The sequence below is a fragment of the Oryctolagus cuniculus genome, chromosome 8, assembly GCF_964237555.1.
Source record: "Oryctolagus cuniculus chromosome 8, mOryCun1.1, whole genome shotgun sequence".
In the NCBI taxonomy this organism is placed as follows: Eukaryota; Metazoa; Chordata; class Mammalia; order Lagomorpha; family Leporidae; genus Oryctolagus; species Oryctolagus cuniculus.
Window position 1 is genome coordinate 7,834,429 of NC_091439.1, and position 26,269 is coordinate 7,860,697.

Genomic DNA, 26,269 nt, shown 5'->3' on the forward strand with positions numbered 1-26,269 from the left:
TTCAGAATAAGTGGACATGACCGATAAGCCAGCTCTCTTATTCCCCACACCACTCTGTTCTATTATGCATCCAAATGCAATACTTTTTCTAGACTGAGCCTTGATCAAAACCTGCTTAAGAACAGAAAAATCAATAGATCTAGAAGACATAATGGTATGGAAAAAGCACTAACTTTGTAATGCTATTTCTAAATTATTAAACCCAATCTCATAGGCTATGAAGAAAAAAAAGCGTCCGTAGTCTTGAATGCACTTCTTTCAGATGATGATAGAGCAGACTAGTGACGTCTTGAAACAAATATTTAAAGCTAGTGACAAAAGGTAGCTCTAGAGATCTTGTGTCTGTGGAATAGTTAGTGACTACCAAATGTAATGATTTCCAAGAAGAAATTTTGAGAAACTTAGGAAGTGCTTTACAATGGAATGAAAGTAAAAATGCTGCATTTTGAAATCTGAGGCACACCTAAAGCAGTACTCAGAGGAGACTGTATATCTGTATATCTTGAAATGTATATATTAAAAAGTGGCTATTGCACAAACCGAGTAATCTTGTTGGGCTAAAAGAAAAGAAGAAAAATAAAGATATGCACAAATAAAAAATAAAGACACAAACAAGTAAAAATCGAAAAAGTACCCCGCAGCCTGCAAACTTGATATTGAGAAGAAACAGAGTGGGGGAAATTAAAACCAATTTGTAGAAAACTTAACATGATCTTAACCCTGTTATTATTGACTGCATCCTCTAATGTGCGTTTATATTTTATACCTATTTTATATATTTATGCCAGAGGCATGTAGAAATTAAAGTAAAATTAATAAAGAAACTTATTAACCAGACATCTAAAAACAAAGACTAAATATATAAATTTCAAAAATGTATAAAATGCAAAAATTGGCACAAAAATAGAGGCATCAATAGACACATCAATAGAACGTCAATAGACAATGAAATAATTGCAATGGGGGCTGGTATTGTGGCATAGTGGGTAAAGCCACCACCTGTGATGCTGGCATCCCACACTTGGGGCCCTGCCACCTATGTGGGAGATCTGGAAGATGCTCCTGGCTCCTGGCTTCACCCTGGTCCAGCCCTGGCTATTGTGGTCATCTGGGGGTTCACCTAGTGGATGGAAGGTTCTCTCTCTCTCTCTCTCTCTCTATATATATATAGACTCACACAAACATATATATATATATAAAACTCTGACTTTATATATATATTAAACATTTATATATATATATTAAATTCTGACTTTCAAATATATTTTTAAATAACTGAAATAGAAGATAGAAATGAATTTATTATGGTCATATTAATAAATGTGAACTTTCTTTTAATTTCATAAAATATACAAGACACTTCATGTTCCAGGAATTCAGTGGGTGTCCCAGGAAGTTTGAAGAGGAGAGTGTGATAGACAGTCCTGGGAATCCAGATGCCTGACTCCTTTCTGTATGCTCAGCTGGGTCACAGGCCTGGTGAGCAAGGGGGATGCATTTCTGTGCAGCTGTGACCAGCAGACTGAAGCCCTCAACCTGTCTCTGCAGACTGTCCCCTTGGATCCAGCAGCAGAACATGCCACGATGGCTGACATCCAGGAACTGACTTTGATGCACCATGTGATGGAGGATAATAGTGGTTTGGTTCTAATGGAGTACTGGTATTTTGCTTGGAGAACTTTGCCAATGATTCTGACTGGCTGGAGAACAGTTCAGGCCATGCATAGGATGACTGCAACCTTTAGGACTATCCATCGGGTTATACATTTACTTGCCTGTGAAGCACTTGGTAGAGCAGCTCCAACAATGGGAGTTCCAAGTCTCTGGAGTTTTGCTTGTTGATTCTCAGTTCATGGTGGATCCATTCAAGTCTATCTGTGGTATTTTGGATGGCCTTAGTGCCAAGATCTCTCTAGATATTCTGCAAGTTTATATCATGGGAGAAACATGGATACACTAAGTAAGAAAGCTAAAAGGAAATTGAGACGATTTTAGATCCAGACGTGTATTCTTTATTAAAAGATTCAACAAGTAGGGCTGGCACTGTGATCCAGTAGGAAAAGCCTCAACCTGTGTTGCCAGCATCCCATATTGGTGCCGGTTCAATCCCAGCTTCTCCAGCTCCTTGCTAATGGCCTGGGAAACCAGTGGAAGATGCCGCAAGTGCTTGGGCCCACGCACCCATGTGGAAGACCAGAAGAAGCTCCACTCCTGAGTTCAGATCAGCCCAGCTCCCACCACTGCAGCCATCTGGAGAGTGAACCTGTCGATGGAAGACCTCTCTCTCTCTGTAACTCTGCCTCTCAAATAAATAAATAAATCTTTTAAAAAAAGATTCAAGTAACTTAAGGCAAAAATTTTAAAAATTCAAAAAATTCGGGGGCGGAGCCAAGATGGCGGAATAGTGAGGGCGCGCACCGATAGTCCGGGAAAATTTAGTTTAATAAAAGGGGAGTTACGGTAGCCTCAGAAAAAAGAACCAGGAAAATATTGCAGACAAAACTCTTCTGGATCCAGTGGGCGTGAATCGGAGGACCTACTGGGAGAACAAGGTCGCCCACCGCGCGCAAAAGCCGAACCGCAGGACCGAGCCGTGGGACTGAGCTGCGCAAGCTGCAGGGTCTGCGCGCAAGTGCTCGAAGGGGAGTGCAACAGCGGGGAGACTTGGGAAGTCCAGGGCTCCGAGTCCACACATCGGCGCTGGAAGGGGAGCAGACCTGCGTGGAGAGCGTGGGAGCCCACAGTTCGGGACATCAGCGGCAGACTCAACACACCAGCGCTGGAACGCGAGGTGAGCCGAACCTCAATAACCCGAGACACCGGCAGGCAAGCGGAGAGAGGAGACTAGAGGGAACGACCCCCGGGGCGGGGGGGACTTCACCAAACTAACTGGAAGAGAGAGAGAGGGAAAAAAAAAAAGGTGACTGGTACGGACACGGGTTTCTCTCTCTCCGCTCACCTCTCAAGGGCGAGCAAGACAAAGAGCAGGCGCCATCTTGGACATACGTCATAAGCAGAGCGACCTCAGGTCTGCACCGGCCCTGAGCCTAGCAGTAAAACCTGACTCTGGGTGGGGCGAATTAACAGGAGATTAGGACTTAGTAAATTTATGGTGCTACTGAACTGAGACTGTGAAAAAAGAGACGGTGGGGGAGAGAACTCACGGAATTCACGTGAGCACTCTCCAGAGACGCTACAATTCCGTAACTTTGGCAACCCAGTGGGAGACTGAAGGAGAATTTGAGCCCACTCTAAGGGCCGAACAGATTCCCTGTGTGGTCCTTGGGAAAGAGCTTCTGATCTCTGGCTCCTGTGGGTATATCATTTGCCTGCTAACTACCTCCAACTTTGTTCAGCTATGCAGAATAACTTCCCTGTTGAATCAAAAAAAAAAAAGAGAGAGAGAGAGAGAGAGGTTTACCACGCCTAACTTGGGAGTGTCACCTTTGGCACACCAAACAGAGCTCTCAGGCCACACCCATCTCAAGCCCTAAGGCTCCATCAAAAACAGATAGTCCACTTAATCTAGAGTCATAGTATAACAAGAAAAAGCACCACAGTGAAGAAACCAAATATCTCCAATATGACAAATAACAAATGCAAAAACCAAGGTAATAAAAACAAGGAAGTCACCATGAAGCCCTCAAATGAAAAAGACACCCCAATTCAAGATTATGAGGATGATGACATAGAAGAAATGCAAGAAGCAGATCTCAAAAAATTGATAAGAACATTAAGAAGTTCTCAAAAACAAATTCTTGAACTACAGAAATCCTTAATGGACAAGATAGAAAATCTCTCTCGTGAAAATGAAATATTAAGGAGGAATCAAAATGAAACGAAACAACTAGTACAACAGGAAACTGGGATAGTGACTGAAGTGAAGAATTCAATAGATCAAATGAAAAACACAATAGAGAGCCTTACAAACAGAATGGGAGAAGCAGAAGAGAGAATATCGGACTTAGAAGACAGAGAACAGGAAAGGATACAGTCAGACCAAAGAAAAGAAGAGGAAATTAGGAATCTAAAACATATTGTCGGGAATCTTCAGGATACTATTAAAAAACCCAACATTCGGGTTCTAGGAGTTCCTGAAGGCATGGAGAGGGAGAAAGGATTAGAAGGCCTTTTTAGTGAGATATTAGCAGAAAATTTCCCAGGTTTGGAGAAGGACAGAGAAATCCTAGTACAGGAAGCTCACAGAACCCCTAATAAACACGACCAAAAGAGACCCTCACCACGGCACGTTGTAATTAAACTCTCCACAGTGAAACATAAAGAAAAGATCCTAAAATGTGCAAGAGAGAAACGTCAGATTACTCTCAGAGGAACTCCAATCAGACTCACAGCTGACTTCTCATCAGAAACTCTACAAGCTAGGAGGGAATGGCAAGATATAGCCCAGGTACTAAGAGAGAACAACTGCAGCCCAGAATATTATATCCTGCAAAGCTATCATTTGTGAATGAAGGTGAAATAAAGACTTTTCATAACAAACAGAAATTGAAAGAATTTGTTGCCACTCGTCCAGCCCTGCAAAAGATGCTTAAAGATGTGTTACACACAGAAACAAAGAAACACGGTCATCAATATGAAAGAAGGTAAAGGAAGGAAACCAAGGAAGGAAAGCTCACAGCAAAAGATCACAGGGAATTCAAAGCATATATTAGAACTTATCTTTGGCAAATGGCAGGGCAAAGTTACCACTTATCATTAGTCACATTGAACGTGAATGGCCTGAACTGTCCAGTTAAAAGACACCGTTTGGCTGATTGGGTTAAAAAACAAAACCCATCTATTTGCTGCTTACAAGAAACACATCTTTCCAACAAAGATCCATACAGACTGAAAGTGAAAGGCTGGAAAAAGATATACCATGCCAACAGAAATGAAAAAAGAGCAGGCGTAGCCATCTTAATATCAGACACCATAAACTTTACCACAAAAACCATTAAGAGAGACAAAGAGGGACACTACATAATGATTAAGGGATCAATTCAACAGGAAGATATAACAATTATCAATGTATATGCACCTAACTACAGGGCACCGGTTTATCTAAAAGATTTGTTAATGGACTTAAAGGGAGACTTAGACCCCAATACAATAGTACTGGGGGACTTCAATACTCCACTCTCAGAAATAGACAGATCAATAGGACAGAAGATCAACAAGGATACAGTAGATTTAAACGACACTATAGCCCAAATGGATCTAACAGATATATACAGAACTTTCAATCCTACAGCTAAAGATTATACATTCTTCTCAGCAGTACATGGAACCTTCTCTAGGATTGACCACATACTAGGCCATAAAGCAAGTCTCAGCAAATTCAAAAGAATTAGAATCATACCATGCAGCTTCTCAGACCATAAAGGAATGAAGTTGGAAATGAACAACTCAGGAATCCCTAGAGCATACGCAAACACATGGAGATTGAACAACATGCTCCTGAATGAACAATGGGTCATAGAAGAAATCAAAAGAGAAATCAAAAACTTTCTGGAAGTAAATGAGGATAACAGCACAACATACCAAAACTTATGGGACGCAGCAAAAGCAGTGTTAAGAGGAAAGTTTATATCAATAGGTGCCTACATCAAGAAATTGGAAAGGCACCAAATAGATGAGCTTTCTATTCACCTCAAGGATCTAGAAAACCTACAGCAAACCAGACCCAAATCTAGTAGGAGAAGAGAAATCATTAAAATCAGAGAAGAAATCAACAGGATTGAATCAAGAAAAACATTACAAAAAATCAGCCAAACGAGGAGCTGGTTTTTTGAAAAAATAAACAAAATTGACACCCCATTGGCCCAACTAACTAAAAAAAGAAGAGAAAAGACCCAAATCAATAAAATCAGAGATGAAAAAGGAAATGTAACAACAGACACCACAGAAATAAAAAGAATCATCAGAAATTACTACAAGGACTTGTATGCCAGCAAACAGGGAAACCTATCAGAAATGGATAGATTCCTGGACACATGCAACCTACCTAAATTGAACCAGGAAGACATAGAAAACCTAAACAGACCCATAACTGAGACAGAAATTGAAACAGTAATAAAGGCCCTCCCAACAAAGAAAAGCCCAGGACCAGATGGATTCACTGCTGAATTCTACCAGACATTTAAAGAAGAACTAACTCCAATTCTTCTCAAACTATTCAGAACAATTGAAGAAGAGGGAATCCTCCCAAATTCTTTCTATGAAGCCAGCATCACCTTAATTCCTAAGCCGGGAAAAGATGCAGCACTGAAAGAGAATTACAGACCAATATCCCTGATGAACATAGATGCAAAAATCCTCAATAAAATTCTCGCCAATAGAATGCAACAACACATCAGAAAGATCATCCACCCAGACCAAGTGGGATTCATCCCTAGTATGCAGGGATGGTTTAATGTGCGCAAGACAATCAATGTGATACACCACATTAACAGACTGCAGAAGAAAAACCATATGATTCTCTCAATAGATGCCGAGAAAGCATTTGATAAAATACAACACCCGTTCATGATGAAAACTCTAAGCAAACTGGGTTTGGAAGGAACATTCCTCAATACAATCAAAGCAATCTATGAAAAACCCACAGCCAACATCCTATTGAATGGGGAAAAGTTGGAAGCATTTCCACTGAGATCTGGTACCAGACAGGGATGCCCACTCTCACCACTGCTATTCAATATAGTTCTGGAGGTTCTAGCCAGAGCTATTAGGCAAGAAAAAGAAATTAAAGGGATACAAATTGGGAAGGAAGAACTCAAACTATCCCTCTTTGCAGATGACATGATTTTTTATTTAGGGGACCCAAAGAACTCTACTAAGAGACTATTGGAACTCATAGAAGAGTTTGGCACAGTAACAGGGTATAAAATCAATGCACAAAAATCAACAGCCTTTGTATACACAGACAATGCCATGGCTGAGGAAGAACTTCTAAGATCAATCCCATTCACAATAGCTACAAAAACAATCAAATACCTTGGAATAAACTTAACCAAAGACGTTAAAGACCTCTACGATGAAAATTACAAAACCTTAAAGAAAGAAATAGAAGAGGATACCAAGAAATGGAAAAATCTTCCATGCTCATGGATTGGAAGAATCAATATCATCAAAATGTCCATTCTCCCAAAAGCAATTTATAGATTCAATGCAATACCAATCAAGATACCGAAGACCTTCTTCTCAGATCTGGAAAAATTGGTGCTGAAATTTATATGGAGGCACAAGAGACCTCGAATAGCTAAAGCAATCTTGTACAACAAAAACAAAGCCGGAGGCATCACAATACCAGATTTCAGGACATACTACAGGGCAGTTGTAATCAAAACAGCATGGTACTGGTACAGAAACAGAAGGATAGACCAATGGAACAGAATTGAAATACCAGAAATCAACCCAAACATCTACAGCCAACTTATATTTGATCAAGGATCTAAAACTAATTCCTTGAGCAAGGACAGTCTATTCAATAAATGGTGCTGGGAAAATTGGATTTCCACGTGCAGAATCATGAAGCAAGACCCCTACCTTACACCTTACACAAAAATCCACTCAACATGGATTAAAGACCTAAATCTACGACCTGACACCATCAAGTTACTAGAGAACATTGGAGAAACCCTTCAAGATATTGGCACAGGCAAAGAGTTTCTGGAAAAGACCCGGGAGGCACAGGCAGTCAAAGCCAAAATTAACTATTGGGATTGCATCAAATTGAGAAGTTTCTGTACTGCAAAAGAAACAGTCAGGAGAGTGAAGAGACAACCGACAGAATGGGAAAAAATATTTGCAAACTATGCAACAGATAAAGGGTTAATAACCAGAATCTACAAAGAGATCAAGAAACTCCACAAAAACAAAACCAACAACCCACTTAAGAGATGGGCCAAGGACCTCAATAGACATTTTTCAAAAGAGGAAATCCAAATGGCCAACAGGCACATGAAAAAATGTTCAAGGTCATTAGCAATCAGAGAAATGCAAATCAAAACCACAATGAGGTTCCACCTCACCCCGGTTAGAATGGCTCACATTCAGAAATCTACCAACAACAGATGCTGGCGAGGATGTGGGGAAAAAGGGACACTAACCCACTGTTGGTGGGAATGCAAACTGGTCAAGCCACTATGGAAGTCAGTCTGGAGATTCCTCAGAAACCTGAAGATAACCCTACCATTCGACCCAGCCATCCCACTCCTTGGAATTTACCCAAAGGAATTTAAATTGGCAAACAAAAAAGCGGTCTGCAGCCTAATGTTTATTGCAGCTCAATTCACAATAGCTAAGACCTGGAACCAACCTAAATGCCCATCAACGGTAGACTGGATAAAGAAATTATGGGATATGTACTCTTTAGAATACTATACTGCAGTAAGAAACAACGAAATCCAGTCATTTGCAACAAAATGGAGGAATCTGGAACACATCATGCTGAGTGAAATAAGCCAGTCCCAAAGGGACAAATACCATATGTTCTCCCTGAACGGTGACAACTGACTGAACACCAAAAAGGAAACTTGTTGAAGTGAAAGGGACACTATGGGAAACGGTGACTTGATCAGCATAGCCCTGACTGTTAATGAACAACTTAATACATTATCCCTCTTAGTAGTTTTTTTTGTCTGTTCTACTTAATATGACTGATTTAATTCTGTAATTAATACACAGTTATTCTTAAGTGTTGAAATTTAACTGAAATGTGATCCCTGTTAAACATAAGAGTAGGAATAAGAGAGGGAAGAGATGTATAATTTGGGGCATGCTCAAGCTGACTTGCCCCAAATGGTAGAGTTAGAAACATACCAGGGGACTCCAATTTAATCCCATCAAGGTGGCATGTACCAATGCCATCTCACTAGTCCAAGTGATCAATTTCAGTTCGCAATTGATCATAATGAAAGGACTAAGAGTCAAAGGGAGCACATAAACAAGTCTAGTACCTGCTAACACTAACCGATAGAATAAATAAAGGGGAGAGTGATCCAACATGGGAAGTGAGATACTCAGCAGACTCATAGAATGGCAGATGCCCTAAATAGCACTCTGGCCTCAGAATCAGCCCTAAAGGCATTCAGATCTGGCTGAAAAGCCCATGAGAGTATTTCAGGCATGGAAAGCCAAGACACTCTGGCAAAAGATCTCTGTGAGTGAGATCTCAGTGGAAAGAACAGGTCTTCAAAGAAGGAGGTACCTTTCTCTGAAGGGAGGAGAGAACCTCCACTTTGACTATGACCGTGTCTAAACAAGATAAGAGTCGGAGAACTCAAGGGGCTTCCATAGCCTTGGAAACTCATGACTGGAGCATAGGGAGATTACTGATGCCATAGACAGGAGTGTCAATTGGTAAAGTCAACAACAGGAGTCACTGTGCACTTACTCCTCATGTAGGATCTCTGTCCTTAATGTGCTGTGCATTGAGATTTAATGCTATAACGAGTACTCAAATAATATATTTCACTTTGTGTTTCTATGGGGGTGCAAACTGTTGAAATCTTTACTTAATGCATACTAAACTGATCCTCTGTAAAAAAAAAAAAAAAAAAAAAAAAAAAAAGAAAGAAAAGAAAAGAAACAAAGAAACTATCAACTCCCAACTTGACTCTCACTGGGATTAAACATGACAATAGGTCTGATCTGATTTCATCATCATTAAAAAAAATCATCTATTATTTTTCACTTTATGTTTCTGTGTGGGAGCAAACTGTTGAAATCCTTACTTAATGTATACTAAGCTGATCTTCTGTATATTAAGATAATCGAAAATGAATCTTGATGTGAATGGAAGGGGAGAGGGAGTGGGAAAGGGGAGGGTTGTGGGTGGGAGGGACGGTATGGGGGGGAAGCCATAGTAATCCATTATTCGTACTTTGGAAACGTATATTCATTAAATAAAAGTTAAAAAAAAAATTCAAAAAATTCACTACTGCTAAAAGTGGACTGATAGAAGACTACAGCATGGTTTGATTTTTACACCTTATTGTTAGTCAAATGAAAAGTAGGTGAACACTATGTTTCAGCATACTGATTTTGCTTTTCTGTATGGAGAAGACTTAAAATTTGAAAAACTAAGGGAACATGACAATGAGTTTCCTTTTTTTAGATTTACTTTTATTTATTTGCATGTCAGAGTTACAGACAGACAGGGAGAGACATCTAGAGAGAGATCTTCCATCTGCTGGTTCACTCCCCAGATGGCTGCAATGGCTGGAGCTGGGCCTGTGCAAAGCCAGGAGCAAGGAAATTCTTCTGGGTCTCCAAATGGATGCAGGGGCTCAGACACTTGGGCCATTTTCCATTGTTTTTCCCGGGCCATTTTCAGAGGGCAGGATCAGAGGTGGAGCAGCTGGGATTTGAACCGGTACCCATATGGGATGCCAGCACACTGCAGGCAGCATCTTCAGTTGCTATGCCACAATGCAGGTGCCAGAGTCGTTCTCTTTACTTTTCAAGATTGCAAGAATGATTGAAGAGTTTGCAAAGGCATAACTGTATGCAAGTGGTGAATTTGTGGCCAACCTGGCAGAACATTCTTTTTGAAAGATACAGTTGTAAAGCTCCAGCCTACAGCACCAGCATTCCATATGGATGCCGGTTCGAGTCCCAGCTACTCCATTTCCGATCCAGCTCTCTGCTATAGCCTAGGAAAGTGGTAGAAGATGTCCTTGGGCCCCTGCATCCATGTGGGATACCCAGAAGAAGCTTCTGGCTCCTGGCTTTGGATCAGCTCAACTCTGGCCGTTGTGGTCATTTAGGGAGTGAACCAGAGGATGGAAGACCTCTCTCTCTGGCTCTTCCTCTCTCTGTGATTCTGTCTTTCAAGTAAATAAAATAATTCTTTTTTTTTTAAAGAAAGATGCAGTTGTAGAAAGCTCCTTATTTTTTTTTTTTTTTAAAAAAAAGGCCCCTTATTTTAATAGAAAAAAGGTTTTTGACTCTTTATCAGCAGCAAGTCTGAGTCAAATTCAGAGTTGTGAAATTGCTGCTTTTGGAAGTGGAATCTTTAAGTGTTATTTGATAGCATCAAGTTAGATGTTTGAAGTCAAAATTGAAATGAATGCACGTTGATTTGTATATAATGTAAATTAGCACCTGTGCTACAGTTAAGGCCAACTTAACTTTATTCTTCGGTTTTTGTTGCATTTAAGGGTGTTTTTTTTAAGGGGGGTAAGAATTATTGTAGAAAAATGTGTTTAAGTATGGTCTAATGGAAAAAACCTGGAAGTATGTAAATTAGATCATTGCTTATCTGTACCATTCCATTTCCTTATATTGAAAATGTATTTTTTAAGATTTATTTTATTTATTTGAAAGGCAGAATTACACAGAGAGAGAGAGAGAGAGAGAGAGAGAGAGAATCATTCATCCTTTCATCTACTGGTTCACTCCCCAGATAGCTGCAATGGCCAGAGCTTGGCCAGTGTGAAGCCAGGAGCCAGGAGCTTCTTCCAGGTCTCCCACGTGGTGCAGGGGCCCAAGGACTTGGACCATCTTCCACTGCTTTCCCAGGTGCATTAGCAGGGAGCTGGATCAGAAGTGGAGCAGCCGGGACTTTGACTTTAACCAGTGCCCGTAAGGGATGTTGGTGACACAGGTAATGGCCTAACCCATTTCATGACAACAATGGCACCTGGAATTGTATTCTTTGTATACTTAATAATTAAAAATAAACAATAAAAGAAAGAAGATATACATTTCAATGGAAATTTTTGTTTTGTTCCTATTCTTAAATGCAATGAATCTTCTTCAAGTTAATATATTTCCTGCATTTTTTAATACATAGTCTTCATCCATTAAATGTATCAGTAGAAATCCTGGCCAACAAATGAGATAAGAATAAGAAAATATAGAATAATAACTGAAAAGAAATATATTTATTCACAATGCGTCACGCACATAATCAATTAACAAACTAGTACATCCATAAGATGATTCAAATTAATAAATTCTGAAATAACTTACAATATTGAAAGTATTATCCTGTAAAAACAACAGTAATAGGAAAACATAGAAATATACTATTTCAATAGCAACCAGAGTTATTTAGAACATACATAAGCTCTTGGCAGAGGAACAAATCTAGCTTTATTAGAGAGTAAAAGTTAGATTCAGGTATGAGGAAATACACTGAGGCACTCTGAGAAGCAGTTGTTTACTTCTTTCTTTAATGTTTACCTACTATTTTAACTTATTTTGATTTCAACTGGAATTTTATCCTTAAAGTTCTGCTCTCTGTTTTCACTAAACTTCCATCCATAGGCATAAGTCCATTTTAACAAGGAAGACAGATTCTTTACACAGACTTCAAGATGCTCTAAGTATAATCTTTATTGTAACACACCCACTTCTGTATTTCTTGTGTGTGGACCCATAGGTTAACATTAATAGTTTTCTAGGAAGCAGAAATTGACCCTGACATTGAGAAATACTGATAGTATTGTTTCCCTTCTCAAAGCATTTTGCTTCACTTCTGGTATAGAAGGGGTTAATCAAAAGGTGTAGCAAGTGTTTTCCTAACTGCTTAGGTAACACTGCATCAGGCTTCCTTTTATTAACTGTAGTCCCACTGTGCTGATTCACATTGATCCTGTGGCCAAGTGAGACTGCTTTTAATTTGCTGTAAACCAACCGCTTGCACCAAACTCAACTAGTGCCATCTGGTGTTTGTGGTTTATATTTTTCTCTATATGATTTTCTTGAACTTAACCTTCTTTATATTTGCTTCCTTTTTTTTTTATTTGCTTCTATCACTAATATGTATTCATATAGGAATGTTAGATCCACGCAACTATAAATCATACCTTCTACCAGCAGGAATACCAAGGCCAGATAGCTGTTAAAAGATAGCCATAATACATTCAGGAACAAAGGATGTAGTACAAGAGATTGACTGGATAATAGCATTTTTACAAAATGAATTTTATCAGAAGAGTGGTCCAAGGTTGAAGTCCTGTGGTAGAGGCTTGAATATGATGAATGCTTAATGTAAGCATTAATCTGTATTATTTAATTATTCTAATAATTCTATGTAAATGAATATAATATATAAATAAGTGAATGCTAGTCTCTTTTCAACATTGATCATAAGAAAGATATGCCTGTGTGCCTGTGTGGAGGCCTCATGAACAAATTAGTTAAGATGCCAGAATTGCAAAAGACAAACACTAGAAAACAGAACACAATCACTAACTGCTAAATAATAAATGCTTTTCTGGAAATATAACAACTAGTCCCAGTTGGAGCACTAGGTACTAGTCCCAGCTGCTCCTCTTCCAATCTAGCTCTCTGCCATGGCCTGGGAGAGCAATAGAGGATGGCCCGGGTCCTCAGGCCCCTGCACCCACATGGAAGACCCAGAAGAAGCTCCTGGCTCCTGGTTTCGGATCGGCATAGCTCCGGCCATCTGGGGAGTGAACCAGAGGATGGAAGACCTCTCTGTCTCTCCCTCTCACTGTCTGTAACTCTACCTTTCAAATAAATAAATAAAATCTTAAAAAAAAAAAACAAAGGCCTCAACTGCCTCCATTTTTTTCCTACAGAAGCATGTTCCCATAATCTAACTTGAAATTCTCATCATTAATTTTTGTAGTGCGACTGCAGAGTAAATGTTGTTGTCTAAAGTGGGTGGGGAGTGCCAGGTGCTGTGTCTGATGAGAAAGAGAAACTAATGATGAGGCAGTGGTGGGAGAAGGTAGGGCAAATAACTAAAAACAAAACAAAAACACACTGTCTCTGTGTAACTCTGACTTGCAATAAAGAAAAATAAATCTTAAAAGAAAGAAAGAAACTTTTTGTCATGTTCCCTCAGTTTTTCAAGTTTTAAGTCTTCTCCATACAGAAAAGGAAAATAATTATGCTGTAATATAGTGGTCATGTCCTTTTTATTTGAGTAAGAGTAAGATGTAAAAAAATCAAACCGTGCTGTAGTCTTCTATCTGCCCACATTTGGCCTTAATGAAGTTTTAGAGGGATTTGAGAATCTATGGACTTCAGGTAAGAAGGCATAACCGGGTGAAACTGAGTGCCAGAGCATGATGGGTGCAAAGGAAAGAGTTGTAGACAGTTCTCTGAGCATGCCCAGTAACAAATCACGCTTTAGAGATGCATCACGTGTTCCAAGATGGCTGCTGATGTGTCGCTGGAGCTCTGTCACCTAACATGATGAACCAGAAAGTGACGCCCCTCAGTCCGCACTGCCCTGTGCAAACTCTTGTCACAATTTTGGCTGCATCCAGTTCTCGTTTTCGTCAGGGAGCTTAAAAGCCTGTTCAGCTTATTTTTAGCAGAGACAACCTGCTTGGGACAGAAAATTGTGTGCTACAGGCAGCCAATAACTATTATGTTAGGCAGCTGAAGGAAGCTTGTTGTTAAGCAAGGGGGGGGGGGATCCCTTATTGTCAATGGTTTCAAAGATCTTCAGAATTTTATTGCTTAAATGCCCCTTTGTCTTTTCTGACAGTATTTTATTAATGGGCTGGTGCTGCAGGAGTCTCTGTAGATCTGAGATAGTAACAGTTAGAGTGGGTAGATGGTTGTGTGGCAGAGATTCTGCAGAAAATACAGACTTTATCTCCTTTAGTTGGTCTGTGTCAGCTGTGCAGTGGATTTCTTGTTAGTAAACCAACCCTAAACCATAAAAAAGTATAGGATTTAATTGAATTTGCATGAGTTTCTACACAGAAGTATTTCACAGAAATTAGACAACCCATGGGCTATTTTAAAGCATGGCATATGTACACTTGTCTTTATACCCACCAACCCTTATTGTTACAGGTAGATAAGTTACCCGCAATCAATCAATTGGTCAATCAATCAATATTTGAATGTAGGACATCTAGATCACTCTGCATACACTTGCTTAGAGTGGAAAGCAGGAAAGTACCTCCAAAAGGAAATGCTGTTGCTGTTGTATATTCTTGCAGAGCCGTGAAAACGGCTTTCTCCATTCCTACTGCAATTTGCTTTGAACGTTATTTCCAACCCATGTGCCAATCTGAGAAATGGTGCGAGCCAAGGCTTCCTGATTTCAAAGCCAGCTTGCATCACTCTGAATCTTTCATTCCTGTTTTTTTTTTTTTTTTTAACATGGGATCAAAATGATGAAAGCTGACTTGTTCTCTCATGTTCTAGAAAAGCCTTCGTATTCAGTTGAGAATCACTGACAACTTTGCCAACCATTTTCTTTACTGTTGTATTTTCACTCACTCACTCACTCGCTCCCAGAGCTTGAATTTATTATTATCAGTCATTGCACTGACCCAGCTCTGCTCAGCTGGAGCATTTGGAGACCAGAAGCTGTGGTTTAAGGAACAGGGAGTTGGCAAGGGCTATTTTGGGCTAGAGTTCAAGGCAGGTCTCCAACCTCAGCAAAGAGTTCAAAACCAGAAACCAAGGCAAAAGCAGTCATATGAATTGGGCAATAATTATGTAGAAATAAAAATATTTTAAGAAAAGCTGTAGCTAAAGTCCACGGGAGACATTGATTCGGACCAATTCAAACTCATCCCCTGACGGAGTCTGACCCTGCTGGTACCTGAGTGCCTGGCAATCATAGTGTTAGTCTTGGTCTCAGCTCAATCCTGCCTGCCTCTTGGCCCACGTGGAAGCTCCGGCCACCTGAATTACCTAGAGTTTCTCATTAGTAATTTGGATGTCAAATCTATGCTTCCTGTTACTAAAGGAAATTGAAGCCATGTTACCTGAAACAAGTAAAAGATGTGAGGCCTTTGTAATGTAGCTGTAATAGTAAAAGGCTAAAATAAATAAATCATTTACAGCACTTTTTTTTCTCCCTGAAAAAAGAAAAAAAACAACATATACTCAATGCTTTGTATTCGGTCAATTGAATAAAACAACAGATAATTGTACAACTTGTGATTTTGCAGATTTGAGCTCCAGCTTTTTTAACATTCAATTTGTTCCCTTACGGAGGTTCTTTTCTCAACTTTTCTGCTCTTCCTTATACTGTTAATTGCTGAAATTAGAAAACCACAATTCTTTCCCAGGAGAAAATGATTCGTACAATTTTCTAACCCTTTCCTCTCCCCCAAACTCTTAGCCACTCCATCATCTAACATCTCAAACTGCCTTACTATGGCAGCCTATAATTAATCCTTTTTCAACAAAGTATTATGTAAAAAATTAACAATTTTCCATAGTTATATGAATTTTTATTGCAGCATGGGAGTGGATCTTCCTCGGAAAGTGCATTCTTTCCTTCACCACCTATACAAAATCGTAATAAAGATATATGGGGCACAGATCCCCATCTACATTACACATACTGAATTCATACAGTAGAAGTCAGCTGTCTCTATCATGGTTGACTGATTTGGTGTCTTTCTTTAACTTGTAGTTATAGTTTCACATAACAATCTTATTTTGGTATATATATATAAATATATATATTTGAGATAAATATGTAAAACAGTGAATTAATAATTAGCTAACTAATTGTCTGAACCTTTTTGTCCTACACATTTACTTTCGATCTGGCAGAGGGAATATAAACAGTCTTAGAAAATAATATTGAAGGAAAAAGAAAATGTTTCTTTATCCTGTTGCCTCTTAGAGTCACTATACCTGGGAGAGAAACGGCAAGTACTTTATAAATGATGTTGATGCCTACCCATATACTGGCTTTCATTTCCCGGTTTAAGCTGGGTTGGTGACTTTGTCTCAGGATCTCTCACCTTTGGCTCTGTGGTCATTTTGGTCCAAATAGTTCTTTGTTGTGGTGTCCAATGAACTGTAAGGATATTTACAGTATCCTTGATTGTGTCCACAAGCTGCCAACAGTATCCCCCAAACTGCAACCACCAAAAGGTTCTCCAAGCTTTGCCAAATGTATCCTGAGGCACAAAGTTGTTCCCAGTTAAAAGTCACCACTCATGGGAAGGCAGGTTGTAGAAATACCATGACTTGAGCCCTTTGGACTGGTTAATGTTTGACACTCTGGGTGCATGGTAACACAACTTGAAGTACTAATGCCAGGGCATTCCTCCATGGATTGTCATGTAATCACTGTGTTGAGGCCTGGGAGTAGATATTCTGTGTTTAAAAGTGCTCTCTGAGTCTAATACATACCCTAACATGAGACTTCAGACTAATCAAGAGAATTATTATCATTATTATTATTATTATTTGCCAGGCAGAGTTAGACAGTGGGAGAGAGAGAGACAGAGAGAGTTATAGACAGTGAGAGAGAGAGAGAGAGAGAGAGAGAAAGGTCTTCCTTCTGTTGGTTCACTCCCCTAATGGCCGCTATGGCCAGCGCTGCACTGATCCAAAGCGAGGAGCCGGGTACTTCCTCCCGGTCCCCCATGCAGGTGCAGGGACCCAAGTACTAGGGCCATCCTCCGCTGCCCTCCCGGGCCACAGTAGAGAGCTGGACTGGAAGAGGAGCAACTGGGACTAGTACCCAGCGCTCCAACCGGGACTAGAACCTGGGGTGCTGGCGCCGCAGGCAGAAGATTAGCCTAGTGAGCCACGGCGCTGGCCCAAGAGAATTATTTCTATACTGTGCAATCATGGGTATTTTGGAGCATTTTATAAACAGCCCATGCTTCATTGTCTTGGGTTTATTCTCCAAATATACCAGCACTAAACACATCACAGATGTCTGTAAAATTCTCCTCACCATCATACATTTAGTACATTTTGCATGGGATTATGGCTTGAACTAAATTAAGTGATGCATTAAGTATTGAATAAAATTGAATACATGGAATATAATTTCCTTTACTGCTTGTTCTGGAACTCACTTTGTCTGCTGTTGAGGTAGATGTTAAGCCAGTTCCCTCACATTTATTTAAAGGGTCAAGTGGGTGAATTTGACAACAAATTTGAATATAATTGAATTGTCAATTTATTTTGGTGAAACTGCAGTTTATTTTAAAAGACAGGTTATTTTATCTGGCTGATTCCCAAAATCATTGCTTAAAAGCTAATAAAAAGAAATAACATGAATCTTAAAGTGATTTTCTATCTAAATATTTTAAAACTAAAGTAATGATCAGAAACCAACATGGGCTGTGAATTTAGTTAATTCACTCATAAGGTGCATTTCTCCATTTCATTGAGTAAAAGTGTTGCCCTTGATTATCAAATGACCCTAAATTTTGAATACTGTGTGTGTTAGTTGATACTTTGTTTCTCAATTTTCAGCTTATGCTCTAACTTGTCACTGAAGACTTTTTATTTGAATAATCAGCCAAAAGTTTAAAATAGTTAAAGGTCTCAGATTACTGTGAATATCCAAAATTTAAAAACAGATCTTTAAAAAAGATAATCTGTAAATGAAATTTCAATATTCCGGAAATACATATTGTTTATTTAATGAAGATATCCCTAATTGTAATTAATTTTCAGGGCTATTTAATATGAATATATGTATTTAAAAGTAAAATGCATTTAAAATGTTAGTGTCTTTAATTTAAAATAAATAATTTGAGGGGCCGGCGCTGTGGCACAGCGGGTTAATGCCCTGGCCTGAAGCGCCGGCATCCCAAATGGGCACCGGTTTGAGTCCCGGCTGCTCCTCTTCTGATCCAGCTCTCTGCTACTGCCTGGGAAAGCAGTGGAAGATGGTTCAAGCCCTTGGGCCCCTGCACCCATGTGGGAGACCAGGAAGAAGCTCCTGGCTCCTGGCTCCTGGCTCCTGGCTCCTGGCTCCTGGCTCCTGGCTTTAGATTGGCACAACTCTGGCCGTTGAAGCCAATCGTGTAGTGAACCAGTGGATGGAAGACCTCTCTTCTCTCTCTCTGCCTCTCCTCTCTCTGTGTAACTCTGACTTTCAAATAAATAAACAACTCTTTTAAAAAAATAAAATAAAGGGGCCGGCGCCGTGGCTCAGCCTCGGCGCTGGCATCCCATATGGGTGCCAGGTTCTAGTCCTGGTTGCTCCTCTTCCAGTCCAGCTCTCTGCTGTGGCCTGGGAAGGCAGTGGAGGATGGTCCAAGTGCTTGGGCCCTGCACTCGCATGGGAGACCAGGAGGAAGCACCTGGCTCCCGGCTTCGGATCGGCGCAGCACTGGCTGTAGTGGCCATTAGGAGAGTGAACCAACGGAAGGAAGACCTTTCTCTCTGTCTCTCTGTTTATAACTACCTGTCAAATAAAAAAAAATTTAAAATAAAATAAAATAAATAATCTGAAAATGAACTATGAGAATACTCAGCCCATGCTAATAATATCAATGTGGATTGCTTTAGAAAATTTTACTAATATCATGCTTGGACAACAGCCACAGATGTGCCAAATTAATTGTGTTGAATTCAGTATTAGATTACATAGTATATACACAATCTTAATATTTGCAATTTTTTATAAAATGTTTGATATTTGATCAGATATTTAGAAAACTATGATGATTAGCTCAGTAGAATTTATTTCTGGAAAAATTACATGTGTAAAGTTAGCAGATATCAAATATGAGGTTTTAAGTACTAACCAAGATATTTCAAAATAATAAAACATTAGAAACTCAGTGAATGGGAATAATGCTAATTCTTACTGAGAAGTGAAATATCTTTACAGGTTTATTGATAATTATAGACCAACTTGATCTCCCATTTTCTCAACTTATATAATTTTGTTAACCTGTACTGCTTAATATCCATTTTCATTACATTGCTTATAGAGAAACATAGTAGAGCAATTTCTACTTTTTTATAGATTCAGGATAAAGCCCAATAGGAGAGGATGAGCATCCCGAGTCTTTTGACATTCAGATATTTGAAATAGTAGCCAAAGTTTCTGCTCAGCCATTAAGCCACTGCTAATGAGGACTGCATCCCGTATCTGAGTGTCCCTTCAAGTCACAGCTACTCCACCTCCAATTCAGCACCTTGCTAATGCACCCTGGAAAGGGCAGATGGTGGCTCAACGACCTGGGTCCCTGCTACCTACGTGGGTGTCATGGATAGAGTTCCCAACTCCTGGCTTTGGCTGGGCCTAGTCCCAACTTCTGGCAGCCATTTCAGGAAAAACCCACGGATGGAAGCTCTCCCTGTCTGCCTGTCTCTGTCTATTGTTCTGCTATCCAAATAAGTAAATCTTTTTAAGAATCTGAAATAACAAGAAAAATAAAAATAAAAAAAAGAATCTGAAATAACAAGTAATCACACCAAGAATAAATGAAAATAAAAGTGAGTAAATACTAATCTGGAAAGCATGCTAAATAATAATGTTTTCTTGTGTGTTTGCCATAAACATTGTCTCCTGGTTTCTCCTGTTTTCTAATGTAAGCAAGGCAAGTTTGGCTTCAATCATCTCAATTAATTTTATTCAGTTCATTAGTGGGTGAGTGTGGCAGTTAACAAAGCAGAACGAATAGTTCTCTATAGCATCTGTTGCTTCCTGTGTGTAGTAGAAATAAGCCTTTCCCATGTGGGAACCTAATGGAACTGGAGTGAGGTACCGATTCCGGATGCTGGGAGTGACTTTCTGGCGACACGCAATACCCTGGGCACAGGCTGATGAGGCACCAAGCATTAGGGTTTTCCTGCAGGTCTGGAGCATCCAGGGGCTACTCAGAATTGCTGCGTTCCATAAGATCTTTGCCTTTTCCCCACTTCCTTTTGGCTCAAAATATCTTTCCACAATGTTAAGCTTTATTTTATTTTATTGGAAAGGGATATTTACAGACAGAGGGAGAAATAGAGAGAGAGGTCTTAGATCCTTTGGTTCACCCCCCAAAGTGGGTGCAAAAGCCAGGGAAATAGGCCAGGCTGAAGCCAGGAACCTGGACCTTCATCAAGGTCTCCCACATGAGTGCAGGAGCTGAAGCTAATGGGCCATCTTCTGCTTTCCCAGGAGCCTTAGCAGAGAGTTGGATTAGAAAGGAGCAGCTGGGACTTGAACAGGCACCTATATAGGATGCTGGCATCATGGGCAGCAGCTCAACCTGCCACTTCATAGCGTCAGCCCACTGATGATATTTTCTTGAGAATTTTAATTATGATGAATTCACTTTGGGATTCTTGGCGAGCTGCTCACTCCTGTGCCATAATACCCTACTTTCCCTAAGAAACAATTAACTGTGGCATGTAGGAAGCATCCTCTCCCTCACCATCTTAGTTAACTAAGATCATTCCTGAGGGGGGAGGGGGGTTTTCCCTGTGAATATCTGCTCTAAGAATAAAAATGAAAGAATAACTTTTCCTTTCGGGACATCTGTTAGCCTGTCTGTTAGCACAGACTAATCCTCCTCCTGCGGCACCAGCACTCCGGGTTCTAGTCCTGGTTGGGGCGCTGGATTCTGTCCTGGTTGCCCCTCTTCCAGTCCAGCTCTCTGCTGTGGCCCGGGAGTGCAGTGGAGGATGGCCCAAGTGCTTGGGCCCTGCACCCCATGGGAGACCAGGAGGAAGCACCTGGCTCCTGGCTTCGGATTGGCACAGCACGCCGGCTGTAGCAGCCAGTTGTGGGGTGAACCAACAGAAGGAAGACCTTTCTCTCTGTCTGTCTCTCTCACTGTCTAAATCTGCCTGTAAAAAAAAAAATCAGGTGTTTACCTTTAAATAATTAGATAATCTAGAATATGTGCACCATGCATATTAATAGCTGAATAGATCATATATATATATTATTTTCCTTTTAGTTTTTGCTTTATTAGGCTGCTTTCCTTCAGATGAAAACTATTTGAAAGCAAATTTTTGTTACAAAATATTTGTATGAGCCAGTCTAGTGATTTTTAACATTTCTTTATTACTGACTTTTTTCTTTTTAAGTTATTATAAAGGTTTCCTTAGAAGTTACTCAATATTTTTGATTAATACTTATAATACTACTATAAGCGCTTGCATAAAAGCATAGAGTAATTAAGATGCCTCATCCCAAATATGAGGCTGAATTTGAGTCCTAGCTTCAGTTTTGACCCAGCTTCCTGCTTATGAACAATCTGGGAGATAGCAGGTGATTGGTTAAGCGCTTGGATCCAGGCCACCCATGAGAGAGACTCCAGCTGATACCATGGCTCCTGGCTTTGGCTTGGCATAGCCCTGACTGTTGCAGACATCTGGGGAGTGAACCAATGGCTGGAAGACTTCTCTCCCCCTCTCTGTCTCTCTATTTCTGTCTCTGTCAAATAAATAATAGGTAAATTGTAACATTTTTAAAAAAATAAAGAACGAAGAGGAGCTGGTGCTGTGGTGTAGCAGGTAAAGCCGCCGCCTGCAGGGCCAGCATCCCATACGGGCGCCAGTTTGAGTCCCAGCTGCTCCACTTCTGACCCAGCTCTCTGCTATGGCCTGGGAAAGCAGTGGAAGATGGCCCAAGTCCTTGGGCCCCTGCACCTGTGTGGGAGACCCAAAAGTTCCTTTTCCTGGCTTTGGATCGACTCAGCTGCAGCTGTTGAGGCTATTTGGGGAGTGAACCAGCTGATGAAAGAACTTTCTGTCTCTCCCTTTCACTGTCTGTAACTCTACCTCTCAAATAAGTAAATACATCTTTAAAAAAAAAGAGATATGTGAGCTAACATAGCTTCTCTGAGTTACCATGTGATACCCATGATACTACTCTCTGACAATACAGCAGGAAAACCTTCATCAAATACCAATAATACAGATTCGGTTTTAATCCTTGTAGTACATGATCCTAATATCTAACAAACCATTGTATAATAGAATCTTTAGGAACTTTTTTACAGAACAGGGAGACCATTATAGTTACATAATACCAGAATGGTTTGAAGAGCTCATTGTTATAAATAGCTGAGGTATTTCTCTTGTAATCCTAATTTTTGTTAATTTGCTTAATATTAAAGAAATTTAGAGTTAAATGTAAAATAATTAAATCAGGCCTGTTTAAGTTACGCATTTTCAGTTAAAATATTCAGATTATCCACAACATCCTTATCCTCCTCATGGCATAACTATACTCACTCTAGTCTTAAATCCATGAAAAGTTACTAGATGACAACTAGAGGTTCAAGAAGATAGTTCCTTGTGTACTTGCTGCTTTATGCAGATTGTTCCAATAATGTATAAATCTGTGTAGTAATTCCTATAGATTCATTATTGTGGCTGAAAATCAAAGAACCAGGACTTTTCTTGATTTCTCTGAATTATATAATGTTGTGATGCCATGTGTATGCAAACTAAAGTCTCTCGTATATCCACAACTTATAATAGGACTATTTTTAGACTACTACATAAAAGTGAAAAGTTCTGTACCTTTATAAAATAGCATAATCTATGTTTAGAATAGAAAAACTAAGAGCCTTGAATGCTAAGTAAAGTCAATTATACTTTCTTGATCTAAGACCTTGGTCTTCTTTTACTATTAATCCTTAATAAATAAAAATAAAATTATGCATACATGGAAGGAAATCACAGAAATTACTTAAAAGTTCATGCCTTAAATCATCAATTTGCAAAGACCTAACACTTCTATAGTTGAAAATATATTTATACTAAATTATATTTAAACTTCTGTCTTCTTTACTATATGTTTTTAACTGTAAGATCACTCTATTATAATAGGATGTAAGACAAAATATGATATCCATTTGGATACTTCTAAACCAGGTTATGTATTTGGGGATAGAGCTCCATAGAGGTGAAGTGACTTCCTCATCATATCCTATTAGAAATTACGTGCCCTCAGAATGTTAAATATCTAAAACAGAGTGAACCATCATGGACTTGTAATATTGACAGTCTATGAGTTCATTCAGTCAGTGCATTCTCTAACATATGTAGAATTTAAAGCATTTGGGTATCAAATGCCTACTATTTTATGAAATATAATTAATATGTAAATATTAATACAAATACATATTTTAGCATTCTTGAGATAAAAGCAGGATGACTTTGCATGTGAAGACCTCTCATGTACAAACACCCAACTATTCCTCAGCTGCTCCTGCCAAAACAGTCCTTGGTTCTTCCAGTTTGCATCAAGTCTAACCCAATTTTTCATGAGGAAAAAAAATGTAATTCTCTGTACTCTTTGTAGCTTCTGATTTTCTTCTCAATACAGGAACTGAAGGAAATGGAACAATTTTGACAACTAGACTTTAAAAAACACAAGTCTAGTCATGAGAACATAGTATTTCCGTCCCTTTCCAAGAGGGTTGAAAACCTTACAACTGTCAGGTCAGCAGACCTTATTACACTTAATTTATTATTCTCCAATAGATTATATTGGGTTATTCACCTGCTGATGGCTTCCCCTAACAACAGAAGAGGATGGTGCAATACAGAAAAGTTTGTAAAATCTCTGCTTGTACCATGATGGCCCTGTCCTATTGACTGAGACACATCATGAGGCGACATCAGATTCAAGCACAGAGACCAACTTGATTTCTTGTTGGGAGGACAAGCAAGCTTATAGTACAAGGAGACTCTCATACAAGGATTTGAATAATTTCAGAACAATTTTCAATTCACCACACATACCTGCCCACAGCTCAGTAGGTGTTAATGCAATCTGTAATCTTAATATACCTCACTAAAGGGTGGGATATAATTACTGTATTTCCTGTAGACTACTATTTAAACTAGACTTTGGATTAAATATGAGTTGTCTGGGAAAATTTCTTACTCAGGCTCTTTGAGAAATGCATATTCTCTTATATACAGAGGCAGTTAACTCCTATATTTGGGCTCCCAGTTTAAATTTCTAAGTAGCTAACATAAAAATGTAACCTGTTTCTATCCTTGCATATTGTATAGAATGTAACATCACTTACTTATTCCACTAGGCTTTAAGTTCTTAAATCTGCCACTTCTTTTGTATGGGTGAGGCATATTTTGAGGCCTAAACCTTGATAAAGAGAAAAATGTTGCTTAGCATAACTAGACTAAAATATCCCACTCATATTTTCCAAAATTAGAAGGACTTCAGAGTTTCCATAACTGTAGATGCCAAAGGTTAACCATGAGAGCCACAGGAATTTTTGCAGTAATGACAACATGCCTGATCCAGAGTATCAGAATTAGTAGCTCAAACTTTTATTTTGTGAGATGTTTTGAAAATGCTTTTTCCATGGAAAGGTAAATACAAATATATCCTTCACCTAAATAAATGTATGGTCCCCAGAACTTAATTATGTTTTGAGAAATGTGACCTTTAGAACTACAAAGCTTTCAAACATAGTGTTCTTTTTTTATTCCTTTTTTTTTAGAAATTCATTACACTAGGTTTTACTTTCAAGAAAATAAGTCAACACATTGAAGCTAGTGTATGGTATTTTGGGCGGTGTTGCACATACGTGGTATGGTAGTAAAAATATTGAGCCTTCTATGCATTTCCTTCTTCCCACAAGTAGAACCCTAAAATGGATTGTGGACATGGCAAGCATGGATAAAGCAGTACCAAAGCTGCAGATATGTGATTAAGGAGATTATATGGGAAGGTCAACGTCTTTTCTACAAGTCCTAAGGAGCCCATAAGCAAACATATTTACTTGTTATAAAAACAGATGGCTAGGCTGCTGACAGCCGTATGACTTTCTTATAGACTTCACAGCTAGACTGGGATTCCTTGCCATTGCAAACAACAAATCCAAACAAACCAATGAATAAAAGCACATGATTGTATACCAGGCATAGGTAGGTGAGTATTAACACTCAGGCAGAGGAATGGAAGACCAAACTAATTATAGTCTGGGGGCTTTGCAGACAGAGAAATGTATATAAATCTTAGCTGAGCCACTTATCTGCAGGAAACGCACACTTACTGCTCTCCTAAAATATCTCATTCATTTGTTGATTTGCTTAGTTGCCACCACCATAAGACTAAAGAATTTAGTGAGCCTCTTCCCCTAGCACAAGATATGGTTCATTAGAATTTTACAGAAATACTTTCATGGGCTCTTTCAAATTTTCATAAAAGTGTTAGAAATCTAAACAAATTATATCAAAGAGGCAGATTTATGCTGCAATCATTTGTGATGTGTTCACCATGGATGCAGAAAAGTTTATTCAAGAACTTCTTGAATGTCAAAGAAAATTAACATAATTCATGATACAAATTATTCTTTCATATCAAGAACGGCACGTGTCAAATGATCAAGAGTGATGTAATGCACACATTGTTATAGAAAGTGACATGTGAAAGCTCACAAGCATGTGTTGCAAACTATGATTCATGGTATCAGAAAGTCTGGAGAACTGAACGTTTCCCACTGTGGCCTTCCGATGATCTGCGCTCCCTGGTTTTCTATCATCTTCTTCCATACCCAACTTGCCAAACAATGGCTGTTAAACCCCAAGAGCTTCTTTCAACATCATCTTTGATCAAATTTGCTTGGAG

The 26,269-nt window shown here is 39.2% G+C and overlaps 1 pseudogene; it reads left to right on the forward strand.

The window, feature by feature from the left end:
* Positions 1-1,455: 1,455 nt before the first annotated feature.
* Positions 1,456-26,269, forward strand: part of LOC100348413 (GPN-loop GTPase 3-like) — a 123,709-nt pseudogene continuing 98,895 nt past the window's right edge.